This window comes from Hypanus sabinus, chromosome 7 (genome assembly GCF_030144855.1).
Source record: "Hypanus sabinus isolate sHypSab1 chromosome 7, sHypSab1.hap1, whole genome shotgun sequence".
In the NCBI taxonomy this organism is placed as follows: domain Eukaryota; kingdom Metazoa; phylum Chordata; class Chondrichthyes; order Myliobatiformes; family Dasyatidae; genus Hypanus; species Hypanus sabinus.
In genome coordinates, this window is record NC_082712.1 from 23,480,732 (window position 1) to 23,497,270 (window position 16,539).

At 45.3% G+C, this 16,539-nt stretch overlaps 1 long non-coding RNA gene across 4 annotated transcripts in view; it reads left to right on the top strand.

Annotated features, from left to right (window-relative positions):
- The window catches only part of LOC132396613 (uncharacterized), a 101,467-nt gene that overhangs the window by 36,915 nt on the left and 48,013 nt on the right, over window positions 1-16,539 (top strand). The window lies entirely within an intron of this gene.

Sequence of the window (16,539 nt, forward strand, 5' to 3'; positions counted from 1 at the left end):
AACGAGTTAGAAACTGCTTCTGGACAAATTTAGGGTCCATTACCAGCAGCGTGGTGACAACAAAATTGTAATGTTTATTTTTTTTGTCATTTACACATTTCGAAATGCTTCACAATGATAAGTTTCCAAAGCAGAGTTGCTGATATAACTTGTAATAACAAATATTATTGTTCATGTCCGAACAGATGTTTGGCTTGTGTTTCACAGCTTTTCAATTTTGAAGACAGGTCCCATCATCGAGATGTTGCAGTGCAGTACAAAACATTCTGCACCCCACAGCCCACATTTTGTGAGGCACAATCCGGAGGAGTCATCAGATTGTGCAGAGGGAATGTGAGTTTTAAAAAAGAAAAAGATGGCAGTTGGCACATTTTGCAGACCACAATTCATGAGGATGTTTTGGGTTGTGCGTAATTAGGCTCTTGGCAAGGGCCGATAAAAAAAGTAATTTAAAGCAGAGCATCCATTGTGTGAGTGGGCGAGAGTTGGAGTGAGAGTTGAGATCTTTTGAAGGTTAGAAGAGGCATTGGCCATGAGTAATTTAAAAAAATCATTATTTATTTTCTTTTTCTTTCTTATCACATGTTTAGAACAGTGGGGATGTCAGACAGGATACTGGAATGCTCCTTTTGCATGATATGGGAAGGCAGGGAGACCTCCAGGGTCCCTGAAAGCTACACCTGCAAGAAGTGTATCCAGCTGCAGCTTCTAACAGACCGTGTTAAGGAATTGGAGCTGGAAATGGATGAACTCCCAATCATTCAGGAGGCTGTGGGGTTGCTAGACAGAGCAGGGAGGTAATAACACTCAAGGTGCAAAATACAGGCAACTGGGTGACAGTCAGGAGGGGGAAAGGTGATCAGCAGCCAGTGCAGAGTATCCCTGTGGCCATTCCACTCAATGACAGGAAAATCACTTTGGATATTGCTGGGGTATACGGCCTAGCAGAGGAAGACTACAGATATCAGTTCTCTAGCACAGAGTCTGGCTCCATGGCCAAGAGGGGAAGAGGGGCGAAGAGACTACCATAAACCCATAAGACATAAAGACATAGGTGCAGAATGAGGCCATTTGGCCCATCAAGTCTGCTCTGCCTTTCAATCATGTCTGATCTTTTTTTTCCCCTCCTCAAAACCAATTCTGGCCTTCTCCCATAAGCTCTAATGCCTTGGCCTGTCAATCTCCACTTTAAATACACCCAATGACCTAGCCTCCATAGTTGTCTGTAGCAGCAAATTCCATAAGTTCACCACCTCTGGCTAAAGAAATTTCTCTGCATCTCTCTTTTAAATAGATGCCCCTCTATCCTGTGTTGTGCCCTCTTGTCTTAGACTGCCCCACTATGGGAAACACCCCTTCCACATCTACTCTGTCTGGGCCTTTCAACATTCAAAAGGTGTCAATGAGATCCCCCCATCCTTCTAAATTCTTGCAAGTACAAGCCCAGAGCCATCAAATATTCCTCATATCAGAACCCTTTCATTCCCAGAATTATCTTTGTGAACCTCCTCTGAACCGTCTCCAACACCAGCACAACTTTTCTTAGCTGAGGAGCCCAAAACTGTTCACAATGCTCAAGGTGAGGCCTCAGCATCGCATCCCTGCTCTTGTATTCTTGATCTCTTGAAATGAATGCTAACATGGCATTTGCCTTCCTCACCACTGACTACCTGCAAGTTAACATTTAGGGTGTGCTGCTCAAGGACTCCCAAGTCCCCTTTGCATCTCAGATTATTGGATTTCTTCCCCACTTAGAAAATAGTCGGTGTATTTACTTCTTCGACCAAAGTGCATGAACATGTATTTTCCAACATTGTATTTCATTTGTCACTTTCCTGCTCACTCTCCTAATCAAAGTCTTTCTGCATCCTACCTGTTTCCTCAACACTATTTACCCCTCCACCAATCTTTGGATCATCTGCAAACTTGGAAACAAAGCCATCTATTCCTTTATCTAAATCATTAATATACAGCATAAAAGGAAGCAGTGCCAACACCAATCCCTGAGGAACACCACTAGTCACTGGCAGCTAACTAGAAAAGGATTCTTATATTCCACTGGCTGCCTCCTACCAATCAGCCATGTTGTAACCATGCCAGTAACTTTCCTATAATGCCATGGGCTCTTAACTTGGTAAATAGTCTCATGTGCTTGTCAAAGGCCTTATGAAAATCCAAATATACAACATCCACTGCATCTGCTTTATCTATCCAATTTGTAACCTCCTCAAAGAATTCCAACAGGTTCGTCAGGCAAGATTTTCCTTTAAGGAAGCTATACTGACTTTGTCATATCTTATCCTGTGTTGCCATGTATTCCATAACCTCATCCTTAACAATTAATTCCAACATCTTCCCAACTGCTGAGACCGGCTAACTGGTTTATAATTCCCCTTCTGCTGCCTCCCTCCTTTCTTTAAGAGTGGAGTGACATTCGCGTTTTTCCAGTCCTCCAAAACTATGCCAAAGTCCAAAGATTCTTGACAGATCATTACTCATGCCTCCACGATCTCTACTAATGTGAGTGTAGGCCTCTGTTAGTCTTGAGAGACCATCGATTTGCACCTTGGAAAGTTTCCAGGGCGCAAGCCTGGGCAAGGTTATATGGAAGACCGATAGTTGCCCAAGCTGCAAGTCTCCACTCTCCACGCCACCGACGTTGTCAAAGGGAAGGACATTAGGACCCATACAACTTGGCACCGGTGTCACTACTACTACCTCTTTTAAGAACTCTAGTGTGCAGTTCATCTGGTCCAGGTGACTCAAGTACCTTTTGGTCTTTCAGGTTTTTGAGCACCTTCTCTTCCCTCACATCCTTGAACTTATGGCACACTGCTAGTGTCTTCTACAGTGAAGACTGATGCAAAATACTCATTTATTTCATCTAACATCTCCTTCTTCCCTGTTATTATTTCTCTGACCTCATTTTCTAGTGGTCCCAGATCCACTCTCATCTACCACTTATTTTTTAGTTACTTGGAAAAGCTTCTTTCTATCCTGCTTGATATTGTTTGCAAGCTTGCTTTCATTTTTCATCTTTTCCCTCCTAATGATTTTTTTAGTTGCTTTCTGTAGGTTTTTAAAAGCTACCCAATCCTCTATCTTTCCATTAATTTTTGCTTTGTTGAGTGCCCTCTCTTTAACTTTTACATTAGCATTGACTTCCCCTGTCAGCCACGGCTGCACTATTTTGCCATCTGAGTATTTTTTTGTTTTTGGAGTACATCTATCCTGCACCTTCCTCATTTTCCCAGAATCTCAAGCCATTGTGGCTCTGCTGTCACTGTAATTTCCTTTACTCCATTGAAATACTGCTATGTCAGACTTTACTTTCTCCTTATTTAATTTCAAGTTGACATCAGTCATATTGTAACCACTGCCTCCTAAGGGTTCCTTTACCTTAGGCTCCTAGTTACCTTTGGTTCATTACATAATACCCAATCCAGTATAGCTGATCCCCTAGTAGGCTCAATGACAAGCTGCTCTAAAAAACAAATTGCAGGTATTCAACATATTCTCTCTCTTGAGATCCATTACCTACACAATTCCCCCAATCTACCTGTATGTTAAAATCTCCTATGATTGCTCTTTTGACACACCTTTTCTATTTTCTGTTGTAATCTGTAGTCCACATCCCAGCTACAGTTCAGAGCCTGTATTTAACAGCCTTCAGAGTCCCTTTACTCTTGTAGTTTCTTACCTCAAAATGAGGTTCTGTGAATGAGAACGGGATTTCCAAATGGTTTGTTGCCTCCTGTGTGTCAGGTTCAGAGACATCTTGATTTCGCATCCACAGCATTCTTAAGTAGGAGGGTGTGGTCCATGTTGGTACTAATGACATGGGTAGAATGGTGACAAGGTCCTGCCAAGTGAGTTCAGGTAGTTAGGTGCTAAGTTACAGGAGAGAACCTCAGGGATGTCATCTCAGGACTGGTACCTGTGCCATGAGCTAGTGAGGCCAGAAATAGGAAGATTATACAGTTTAACGTGTAGCTAAGGAGATGGTGCAGGAGGGAGGGCTTCAGATTTTTGGATCATTGGGCTTTCATCCAGGGCAGGTGTACAGAAGGGACAGTTTGCACCTAAACTGAAGGGAGACTAATATACTAATGAAGGTTTGCTAGTACTGCATGGGGGGGGGGGGGGCGGGGGTTAAACTGGAGTTGTCAGGGTATGGCAACCAGAGCACCAAAACAGATAGTGTCGAATAGGTTGTGAAGAAAGATTTTGTTAAGCTGGACTACAAGGCCAAGAATCAAAAAGTTGAGCATGGTGAGATTAATGTTATGAGCTGTGTATGTTTCAATGCAAGGAGTATTGTAGGAAAAGCAGATGAGCTTAGGGTATGGATCAACATGTGGAATTATGACATTGTAGCTATTAGTGAGACTTGGTTACAGGAGGAGCAGGACTGGCAGATCAATGTTCCAGGGTTTCATTGTTTTAGATGTGATAGTGTAGAAGGGTTTAAAGGGGGAGGGTGGCATTACTGTTCATAGTCTGTTTCAACCAGAACAGACTGGCTACCTCGTCTAGTAAGGTTTTATGGGTAGAAATGAGTATGACCATGTTAATGAGTTTATATTATTGACCACAGTCTGCAGGATTTAGAGGTGCAAATTTGTAGAGAGATCAGAGACCGTTGAATGAAATAGAGGATTGTGATAGTAAGTGAAATTAATTTTCCACATATTGACTGGGACACCCATACTGCAAAAGGGCAGCAAGGGAAAGTATTTTGTCAATTGTATTCAGGAAAGTTTCCTTAACAATACAGAGAAGATCCAAAAAGAGACAATGTGATACTAGATCTCCTATTAGGGAATGAGATAGGGAAGGTGACAGATGATTGTGAGAGGGAACACTTTGCACCTGGTGATGAGAATACCATTAGTTTCAAGGCAATTATGGAAAAGGATAGTTCTGGAGCTTGAGTTGAGATTCTAAGTTGGAGAAATACCAGTTCTGGTGGTATCTGAAAGGATCTTGGCTGCTTCCTAGCAAAGATGTACTTGGTATGTGGGAAGCTTTCCAAAGTGATATTTTGTGAGTACATGATTTGTATGTTCTTGACAGAATAAAGGGCAAGGATTACATGTTTATGGAATCTTAGTTTTCAGGAGATATTGAGGGCCAAGTTTAGAAAAAGAAGGAGGGGTATAGCAGATATAGGCAGACAGGAACAGATGAGGTACATGTGGAATATAAGAAATGCATGAGGACACTTAAAGATATAAATTAGGTAGGATAAAAGAAGATGTGAAGTTACTCCAATACACAAGATGAACGAGAGAGATATGTTAAGAGAAAAATGATAACCGGGGCAAAATTGGTCCTCTGGAAGATCAGAGTGGTACTTTATGTGTGGAGCTGAAAGAGGTAGGTGATCCTAAATTTAATTTTTGAATCTGCATTTAGTTAGGAGATGGACAGTGAATTTATAGTAGTGAGGCAAAGCAGCAGTGAGGTCATGGACCCTAGACAGATTACAGAGAGGGAGGTATTTTCAGTCTTGAGGCAGATTAGGGTGGATAAATCCCAAGGACCTAGCAAACTTCTCGCTTGGACCCTGTGAGAGGCAAGTGCGGAAATTTCAGAGGCCCTAGCATAGATATTTAAATCATCCCTAGTGACAGGTGTGGTACTGGAGGAACACACACGCAGTGCTGGAGGAACTCAGCAGACCAGGCAGCATCTATGAAAGTAGTACAATTGACGTTTTGGCCTGAGGCCCTTCGGCAGGATTGTGTGTGCTGCCTGGATCTCCAGCATCTTCAGATTTTCTCTTGTTTGAGGTACCAGAAGGCTGGAAGAGAGCTAATGTTTTCCCATTGCTTAAGAAAGGCTCTAAGAATAAACCAGGAAATTATAGGCCTGTGAGCCAAATATCAGTAGTGGGAAAATTATTAGAAGGTATTCTAAGAAATAGATCAGGACTGATTACAGATAGTCAACATGGTTTTTTGTGTGTGGCAAGTCATGTCTAAGCATTCTTGTAGAGTTTTTCAAGGAATTTACCAAGAAGGTTGATGAAGGCAAGGCAGTGGTTGATGTCAACATGCAGTTTAGTAAGGATTTTGGCAAATTCCTGCATAGAAGATTGTTTATGGAGGTTGAGTGACCTGGTATTCAAGCTGAGGTAGCAAACTGGATTGGACGCTGGCTTTGCTGAAGACGACACAGTGGCTGTAGATGATTGCCTCTCTGACTCGAGGCCTGTAACTAATGGAGTGCCACAGGGATCGGTGCTGGGTCCATTGTTGTTTGTCATCCATATCAAAGATCTGGATGATAATGTGGTAAACTGGATGAACAATTTGTGGGAGATATCAGGATTGGGGCTGTAGTGGACAGCAAGGAAGGCTAACAAAACTTGCAGAGGGATCTGAACCAGCTGGAAAAATGGCAGATGGAACTTCTACTCCTGCCCCTGCCCCTGTCTTTTCATATTGGCTTCTGCCCCCTTCTTTCCCAGTTCAGATGAAGAGTCTCGGTCTGAAACATTGACTGTTTGATTGACAGTAGCTTAAAGAGTTGGCTAAAGGGCTTGAATTGTGCTGTACTGTTCAATGATCTATGTACTATCTTTATTTCTCCACATAGAAGTTGCTTGGCCTGAGTTCCTCCAATATTTAATGTGTCCTGAGGGATATTAAGGTAACTTTACACTATATCGATGTATTCTGTAATAAAGAACTTTTATGTAACATCTCTCACATGCAGATCATTTGCCTTTTCCTTTATGTCAACAAGACAAAGGAGATGGTCAATGACTTCAGGAGAACACACACCGCTTACACCAAATGGAAATGGAAACTCCAGGCAGGTTCAACTCCTGGGAGTGCATATCACCAACATCTCTCATGGTCTCAGAACACATCCTACATAGTTAAGAAAGCTTAGAATGTCGAGGCATAGGTAAGGAGGCACCATAGGAGAGTTGCATCTTGCACATCCGTACTAACGTCATTCTATAGATGTGCAGTAGACAACATCCTGAGAAAATGCACCGATTTTTTTTGTCCGGGAACTACACAGAGGCAGACAGAAAGACCCAACAACGGGCAGTCAAAACTGCCCAATGCATCACTGGCAACAGCCTACCTGCCATCAAGAGCCAGTGAAATCATGAAGACTCCCATCCACCCTGATAATGAACTGTTCATCCCACTTCTTTCAGGGAGGAGGTAGCCATCAAACTCAAAAACAGTTACTTTCCCCAAGCAGTAAGACTTAGCAACATCTAGGCACACTAACGCCACCACTACTTTATTATTTTCCATCAGTCACCCTATGTACAGCCTAGCATTAGTTTATGCACATACAATCAATCAATGTATAGCGCCTATAGAAAGTATTATCCCCTTGGAAGTTTTCATGTTTTATTGTTTTGTAACATTGAATCACAGTGGGTTTAATTTGTTTTTTGACACTGATAAACGGAAAACGATTCTTTTGCATCAAAGTGAAAACAGATCTCTACAAAGTGATCGAAATTAATTTAATCACAAACACGAAACACAAAATACTTTGTAATTGATTTAATAAATATTCACCTCCTTGAAGTTAGCATTTAGCAGATTCACCTTTGGCAGCATTACAGCCTTAATTCTGTTTGAATAGGTCTCTATTAGCTTAGCACATCTGGACACTAAAATTTTTCCCCATTCTTCTTTACAAAACTGCTCAAGCTCTGTCAGATTGCATGGGAATCATGAGTGAACAGCTCTTTTCAAGTCCAGCCACAAATTTTCAATTAGATTGAGGTCTGGAATCTGACTTGGCCACTCCAGGACAGTAACTTTGTTGTTTTTCCTGTATAGCTTTGGCTTTATGCTTGGGATCATTGCCTTGCTGTAAAACAAATCTTCTTCCAAGTTGCAGTTCTCTTGAAGACTGCATCAGGTTTTCCTCCAGGATTTCCCTGTATTTTGCTGTATTCATTTTACCCTCTACCTTCACAAGCCTTCCAGGGCTTGCTACAGTGAAGCATCCCCCACAGCATGATGCAGCTATCACCATGCTTCAAGGTAGGGATGGTGTGTTTTTGACCACGTGCAGTGTTTGGCTTACACAATCAGTTATTTTGTCTGATGTTTCAGTTTTGGTTTCAAAAGATCATAGAATCTTCTTCCAGTTGACTTCAGCATCTCTCACATGCCTTCTGGCAAACTCCAGCTGAAACCTCATGTGAGTTTTATTCAACAACAGATTGTGGCAGATTTACAGCTGTGCCATATTCTTTCCATTTCTTGATAAGTGACTTAACTGTACTCCAAGGGATATTCAGAGACTTGGTAATTTCTTTGTATCCATCTCTTGACCTGTGCTTTTCAATAACCTTTACACGGAGTTGCTTGGAGTGTTCTTTTGTTTTCATGGTGTAGTTTTTGCCAGGATACCGACTCACCAGCAGTTGGACCGTATAACCATATAACTATTACAGCAGGGAAACAGGCCATCTCGGCCCTTCTATTCCATGCTGAACACTTACTCTCACCTAGTCCCACTGACCCGCACTCAGCCTGTAACCCTCCATTCTTTTCCTGTCCATATACCTATCCAATTTTACTTTAATTGACAATACCGAACCTACCTCTACCACTTCTACTGGAAGCTCATTCCATACAGCTACCACTCTCTCAGTAAAGAAAATCCCCCTCGTGTTATCCTTAAACTTCTGCCCCTTAACTCTCAACTCACGTCCTCTTGTTTGAATCTCCCCTACTCTCAATGGAAAAAGCCTATACACGTCAACTCTATCTATCCCCCTCATAATTTTAAATGCCTCTATCAAGTCCCCCTCAGCCTTCTACACTCCAAAGGATAAAGACCTAACTTGTTCAATCTTTCCCTGTAACTTAGGTGCTGAAACCCAGGTAACATCCTAGTAAATCTTCTCTGTTGTGGCGACCCATTTCCTGGCACATCCGAACCGGCTCACAATTAGCCAGCTTTCTGGCTAAGGGAGATAGCCTAAGGGGGTTTGCGAGCACAGAGTTTTGGAGCCTCTGCGCCACGGGGGGCAGGTTGAGGGAGGCTTAAAAGTGAGGCTGAGGATTTCGAATAAAGTTTTTCCTTCGACTGCAGTTACCGACTCCGTGTCGTAATTTTAGCGCTGCATGTAGCACGCCGCTACAATTGGTGACCCCGACGGTCCAAACGATTTTTGGACCAGAAATGACTGACGCCACCTCTGTTCATGCAGTTTCGTTGAAACTGCCGGGTTTCTGGACACAGCGACTGAACCTATGGTTCCAGCAAGCTGAAGCCCAATTCCACGTTCGCCAGGCAGCATCTACCACCGCTTCCTCCCTTCAGCTGCCCGGATCATGCGCCCCCTGTTCGCCCTGATGTCGGGTCCGAGCAAGGACATTACCTGGGACGAGGAGTCCGCCGCCACTTTCGTTCAAACGAAGGAAGCTTTGGCGAACGCCGCAATGCTAGTACATCCCAGAATGGACGCCCCCTACTGCCCTCACAGTGGACGCATCTAACACAGCAGTCGGTAGGGTGCTGGAGCAACTCATCGCAGGTCGCTGGCAACCCCTGGCGTTTTTCAGCAAACACCTGCGGCCACCTGAGCTCAAGTACAGTGCTTTCGACTGGGAACTGTTGGCGCTCTACCTGGCAGTCCGGCATTTCAGGTACTTCCTAGAAGGTTGGCCCTTCACTGCGTTCACGGACCACAAACCGCTTACCTTTGCGTTTACAAAAGTGTCCGACCCCTGGTCGTCCCGCCAGCAACGCCACCTGTCCTACATCTCTGAATACACGACGGATGTCCGGCACGTCTCGGGTAAGGACAATGTCGTGGCGGATGCGCTCTCTCGCCCTACCGTTCATGCCCTTTCCCAAGGGGTAGACTTTGAGGCACTGGCAGAGGCACAGCAAGCGGATGAGGAGATTCCAAGTTACAGAACCGCAGTCTCCGGTTTGCAGCTCCAGGACCTCCCCGTGGGCCTGGGTGAGAGGACCCTACTCTGTGACGTCGCCACCGGCCAGCCCCGTCCCGTCGTCCCCGCAGCCTGGCGGCGCCGTGTTTTCGACTCCATTCATAACTTGGCACATCCCTCCATCCGGACAACTGTCCGGATGGTTTCCAGCAGGTTCGTTTGGCACGGACTCCGCAAACAGATCAGTGAATGGGCCAAAACGTGCATGCACTGCCAGACGGCCAAGGTGCAGCGGCACACCAAAGCCCCACCGCAGCAGCTCCATCCCGCCCACTGGCATTTCGACCACATTCATGTGGATATCGTGGGCCCCCTGCCAGTGTCGCGCGGAGCACGGCACCTCCTGACTATCGTGGACCGGTTCACAAGATGGCCAGAGGCAGTCCCGCTCACTGACACCAGCTCCGAATCTTGTGCCCGAGCCCTGATCACCACCTGGATATCTCGCTTTGGTGTACCGGCCCACATTACCTCCGACAGAGGCGCCCAGTTCACCTCCAGCCTGTGGTCAGCTATGGCCAGCCTTTTGGGGACTCAGCTGCACCACACAATTGCCTACCACCCAAGGTCGAACGGGCTAGTGGAGCGTTTCCATCGTCACCTGAAGTCGGCACTCATGGCCCGCCTGCGAGGAGCCAACTGGGCGGACGAGCTTCCCTGGGTCCTACTCGGCATCCGCACAGCACCCAAAGACGACCTGCACACCTCGTCGGCCGAGTTGGTATACGACGCGCCCCTGGTTGTCCCCGGGGGAGTTCCTACCAGCCCCACGGGGGCAAGAGGAAGATCCCGCAGCAGTCCTGGGCAGACTACGTGAGAAGCTCGGTAACCTGGCCCCCATACCCACTTCACAGCACAGGCGGAACCCAACCTGTGTACCCAACGACCTGCAGAACTGTAAGTTTGTGTTTGTACGAAGGGGCGGGCATCAGCCACTGCTGCAGTGGCCATACGAGGGGCCGTTTATGGTGCTCCGGAACAACGGGTCCACGTTCGTGCTGGACGTTGGAGGGAAAGAGGAGGTTTTCACGGTGGACTGACTCAAACCGGGCCCATGTGGACCTGGCGCAACCGGTCGAGTTTCCGGCACCTCGGCGCAGAGGCTGACCTCCCAAGCAGGTTCTGGCCCAGACTGTGGACATTGGGGGGTGTATCGCCAGTTCTGGGGGGGGGGGGGTTATGTGGCGACCCATTTCCTGGCACATCCGAACCGACTCACAATTAGCCAGCTTTCCGGCTAAGGGAGATAGCCTACGGGGGTTTGCGAGCACAGAGCTTTGGAGCCTCTGCGCCATGGGGGGCAGGTTGAGGGAGGCTTAAAAGTGAGGCTGAGGATTGCGAATAAAGTTTTTCCTTCGACTGCAGTTACCGACTCCGTGTCGTAATTTTAGCGCTGCATGTAGCACGCCGCTACACTGTACTCTTTCTATTTTGTTGATATCTTTCCTATAATTCAGTGACCAGAACTGTACACAATACTCCAAATTTGGCCTCACCAATGCCTTGTACAATTTTAACATTACATCCCAGCTCCTATACTCAATGCTCTGATTTATAAAGACCAGCATACCAAAAGCTTTTTTCACCATCCTATCCACATGAGATTCCACCTTCAGGGAACTATGCACCATTATTCCTAGACTATATCTCCTTTAAATTTCCCCCCACTTATCTCAAATGCATGTTTGATAGTACCTGACATTTCTACTCTAGGAAAAAGATCCTGGCTGTTTACCTATGCCTCACATCATTATATCAACTTCTATCAGGTCTTCTCTCAGTCTTCAGAGAAAATAAATCCTATTTTGTCCAACCTCTCTGTATACCATATTCTCTAATCCTGGTCAACTTCTTTTGCATTCTGTTTATAGCCCCCACATCTTTCCTGGAGAGAGGTGATCACAGTTGCACACAGTGCTCCAAAGGTAACCTATATTGCTGGAAGATCCTTCCTCTTCTACTCAATGTCCTAACCAATAACGTCAAGCAAGCCAAATGACTCATTTACCACCCATCTACTTGCATGACCATGTGGATTTCTCATCAACACTCTAGTCTCCTCGCATATTCCAAAACTATAATGGTACTTGCTACATTTGTCATCAACATATTACCTGTAGCCCCCAAGGTCCCAATGCACTCAACTATTATTATACTACCATTAAAGATGCCTATCATTTCATGTCAAGAATGTATTTTAGAATATCTGATCACCTGGCTGTCCTCCTCGTACCTGCATGCAGGCAGAGGCTAAAGAGCAAGACTCCAGAGATGAGAACAACAAAGAGGTGGACGGGGGAGGCTGAAGAATGGCTACGGGATTGCTTCGACTCGGTGGACTGGGACGTGCTCAAAGACTCATCTGTGGATCTGAATGAATATGTCATAGGTTTCACAAGCTTCATAAAAAGTGATAAATGAGTTTGGCCCCACAAAATCCTTCCGAGCCTTCCCTAACCAGAAGCCCTGGATGGACCATGAGATCTGCAGTCTGCTGAGGGCCAGATCAGAGGCGTTCAGGTCTGGTGACCAAGTTAAATACAGGAGATCCAGGTGTGATCATTCAGCAACCCTTGCATCCACTATGAGAAAGTGCTTTGAGAGGTTGAAGAAACATATCAACTCCTGCCTAAGAAGTGACTTGGATCCTCTCCAAATTGCCTAATGTCACAACAGGTCAACAGCAGATGCCATTTTATTGGCTCATCACTCAATTCTGGAACATCTAGTTAGTGAAGGTACATACATCAGGATGCTCTTCATTGACTACAACCTGGCATTCAATGATATCGTCCCCTCAAAACTAATCAATAAGCTTCAAGTCCTAGGCCTTAATATCTCCTTGTGCAACTGAATCTGTTTCCTCACTCGCAGACCCCAGTCAGTTCAGATTGGCAACAGCATCTCCTCCACAATCTTCCTCAGCAAAAGTGCATTCAGGGCTGTGTGCTTAGTCCCCTGATTAACTCACTTTACACTTATGACTGTGAGGCTAAGCACAGCTCCAATGTCATATTTAAGTCTGCCGACGATACCACTGTCGTTGGCCGAGTCAGAGGGGTGTGATGAATCAGCAGATAGGATGGAAATTGAAAATCTGGCTGAGTGGTGCCACAATAACAGCCTCTCACTCAATGCCAGCAAGGCCAAGGAGATGAATATTTAATAAGGAGGAGGAAACCGGAAGTCCAAGAGCCAGTTCTCATCAGGGGATCAGAGGTGGAGAGGATCAGTAATTTTAAATTTCTCAATGTTATCATTTCAGAGGATCTGTTCTGGGTTCAGCACATAAGTGCCATTATGAAGAAAGCATGAGAGCACCTCTGCTTTCTTAGAAGTTTAAGAAGATTTTACGTCATCTAAAACTTTGACATATTTCTATAGATGTGTCGTAGAGAGTAATTTAACTGGTTGCATTACAGGCTGGCATGGAAACACCAATGCCCTTGTCCAGAAAAGCCTACAAAAATAGTGGATATGGCTCAGTCCATCACAACTAAAGCTCTTCCCACCATTGAGCACATCTACACAGAGAGGTGGCACCCACCACCCACGTCATGCTCTCTTCTTGATCATGCCATCAGGAAGAAGGTATGACATGCATCACCATGTTCAGGAACAGTTATTACCCTTCAAACATGAGGCTCTGGAACCAGAGGGGACAACTTCACTCAATTCACTTGCCCAGCACTGAACTTTTCCCACAGAATATGGACTCACTTTCAAGGGCTCTTCATCTTATGTTCACAATATTTATTGTTTGCTTATTTATTACTATTATTTTTTTTTGTTTTTCCTCTTTCTTTTTGTACTTTTTACACAATGGTTGTTGTCCATTTTGTTGGGTGCGGCCTTTCATTGACTCTATCGTATTTCTTGTATTTATTGTGATTGCCCGCAAGAAAATGAATCTCGGGGTTGATAATGGTGGTGTATATGCACTTTGATAATAAATTTACTTGGAACTTTGAACTTTAGTAATTTAACTGGCTACGGCAGATTATTCCTTGTGTAGCTGGGTGACGGGAATATTGAGGCTAGCCGCGAATGTTGACAGGCATGTGAGTGAAAGTATGTTGCAGATATGCCAGTGGAGGAGTGAGATTAATAGACTTCTCTGAGAGCTAGTAACAACTTGGGCTAAATGTCCTCATTCCATTATGGAATATGTAAGTTTCTACAGTGTATAAGGAGAGCAGTAGTGAAATTAAACTGGCAAGAATGTGGATGCTTGGCTTGGCTCCAAGCTTGCAATTCAACAATGTCAATAACACATTAACATGACTACACAAGTAAGACATATAAACTGATTTCACCACTCAGCGATTGCGGCCTGGATGTTTACATAAGTAATTGACAAGCTATTTTGCAAATGGAGGCATAGAAACAGAAACAAAACTTTTCTTATTTCTCTTGAGGAAAGATACCTGCATCGACAATGGTATTGGTATTAGTTTATTGAAGTCGCATGTGTCAAGATACAATGAAAAGCAACACACACAAAATGCTGGTGGAACGCAGCAGACCAGGCAGCATCTATAGGAAGAAGAACGGTCAACATTTTGGGCTAAGACCCTTCGTCAGGATGAACTGAAAGGAAAGATAGTAAGAGATTTGAAAGTAGGGGGGAAGGGGGAAATGCGAAATGATAGGAGAAGACTGGAGGGGGTGGGGTGAAGCTAAGAGCTGGAAAGGTGACTGGCAAAAGGGATACAGAGCTGGAGAAGGGAAAGGATCATGGGACAGGAGGCCTAGGGAGAAAACAAGGAGGGGGGGAAGCACCAGAGGGAGATGGAGAACAGGCAGAGTAATGGGCAGAGAGAGAACAAAAAGGGGAGGGGGGGAAATGAATAAATCAGGGATGGGGTAAGAAGGGAAGGAGGGGCATTAACAGAAGTTAGAGAAGTCAATGTTCATGCCATCAGGTTGGAGTCTACCCAGGCGGTATATAAGGTGTTGTTCCTCCAACCTGAGTGTGGCTTCATCTTGACAATAGAGGAGGCCATGGACAGACATATCAGAATGGGAATGGGACGAGGAAAGAAAATGTGTGCCCACTGGGAGATCCTGCTTTCTCTGGCGGACAGAGCGTAGGTGTTCAGCGAAATGGTCTCCCAGTCTGCTTCGGGTCTCACCAATATATAAAAGGCCACACTGGAAGCACCGGACGCAGTATACCACACCAGCCGACTCACAGGTGAAGTGTCGCCTCACCTGGAAGGACTGTCTGGGGCCCTGAATGGTGGTGAGGGAGGAAGTGTAAGGGCAGGTGTAGCACTTGTTCCGCTTACAAGGATAAGTGCCAGGAGGGAGATCGGTGGGAAGGGATGGGGGGGACGAGTGGACAAGGGAGTTGCGTAGGGAGCAATCTCTGCGGAAAGCAGAAAGGCGGGGGAGGGAAAGATGTGCTTGGTAGTGGGATCCCGTTGGAGGTGGCGGAAGTTACGGAGAATCATATGTTGGATCTGAAGGCTGGTGATGTGGTAGGTGAGGACACGAGGAACCCTATCCTGAATGGGTTGGCGGGCGGATGAGGTGACTTCTCTAACTTCCATTAATGCCCCTCCTCCACTTCTTACCCCACCCTGATATACTTAGTTGTTTGTTTATTTTCTCTCCCTGCCCGTCACTCTGCCTGTTCTCCATCTCCCTCTGGTGCTCCCCTCCCCCTTTCTTTCTCCCAAGGCCTCCCGTCCCATGATCCTTTCCCCTCTCCAGCTCTGTATCACTTTCGCCAATCACCTTTCTAGCTCTTAGCTTCACCCCACCCCCTCCAGTCTTCTCCTATCATTTCGCATTTCCCCCCTCCCCACCACTTTCAAATCTCACAGTATCTTTCCTTTCGGTTAGTCCTAACGAAGGGTCTCGGCCCAAAACGTCAATAGCGCTTCTCCCTATAGATGCTGCCTGGCCTGCTGTGTTCCACCAGCATTTTGTGTGTGTTGTTGTTTGAATTTCCAGCATCTGCAGATTTCCTCGTGTTTGCTCAGAGAATATTTAGAGTGGGTGGGGTCTATGATTATGCTGGCTGCTTTACTGAGGCGGTGAGAATTATAGACAGAATCCATGAGAGGACGTTGCTTTCCAAGATGAGTTCAGGTGTATCCACAACTCTGCAGTTTCTTGCAGTCATGTACAGAGCAGTTGCATCCCAATAGAATGATTTCTATGGTACGTCAGTAGAAGTTGGTAAGGGTTGGTGGGACATTTAAGAGAAGTTCATCAGATTGATTCAAAGAATGAATGTTGGCCTGGTTGGGCTTACAGTCATTGGTATTTGGATAGAAGAAAGGTATCTTTCTCGATGCATGGAGGTTTTGAAGTGTTTTGATTAAGATAGGATATTTCTCTTTGAGGAGGAATCTAGAAGCTGAAGGCTTCAGCACAGGGAATCAATAATTTCAGATGAAGATGAGGAAAAATCTCTTCTCTTAAAGGGTTGTGAAACTTTGGAGATACAAGAGACTGCAGATACTAGTATCTGGAGCTACAAGCAATCTGCCAGAGGAGCTCAGTAGGTCAAACGGCGTCTGTGGTACAAAAGGAATTGTCAGAGTTTTGAGTCCTGATACAGGGTTTCAAC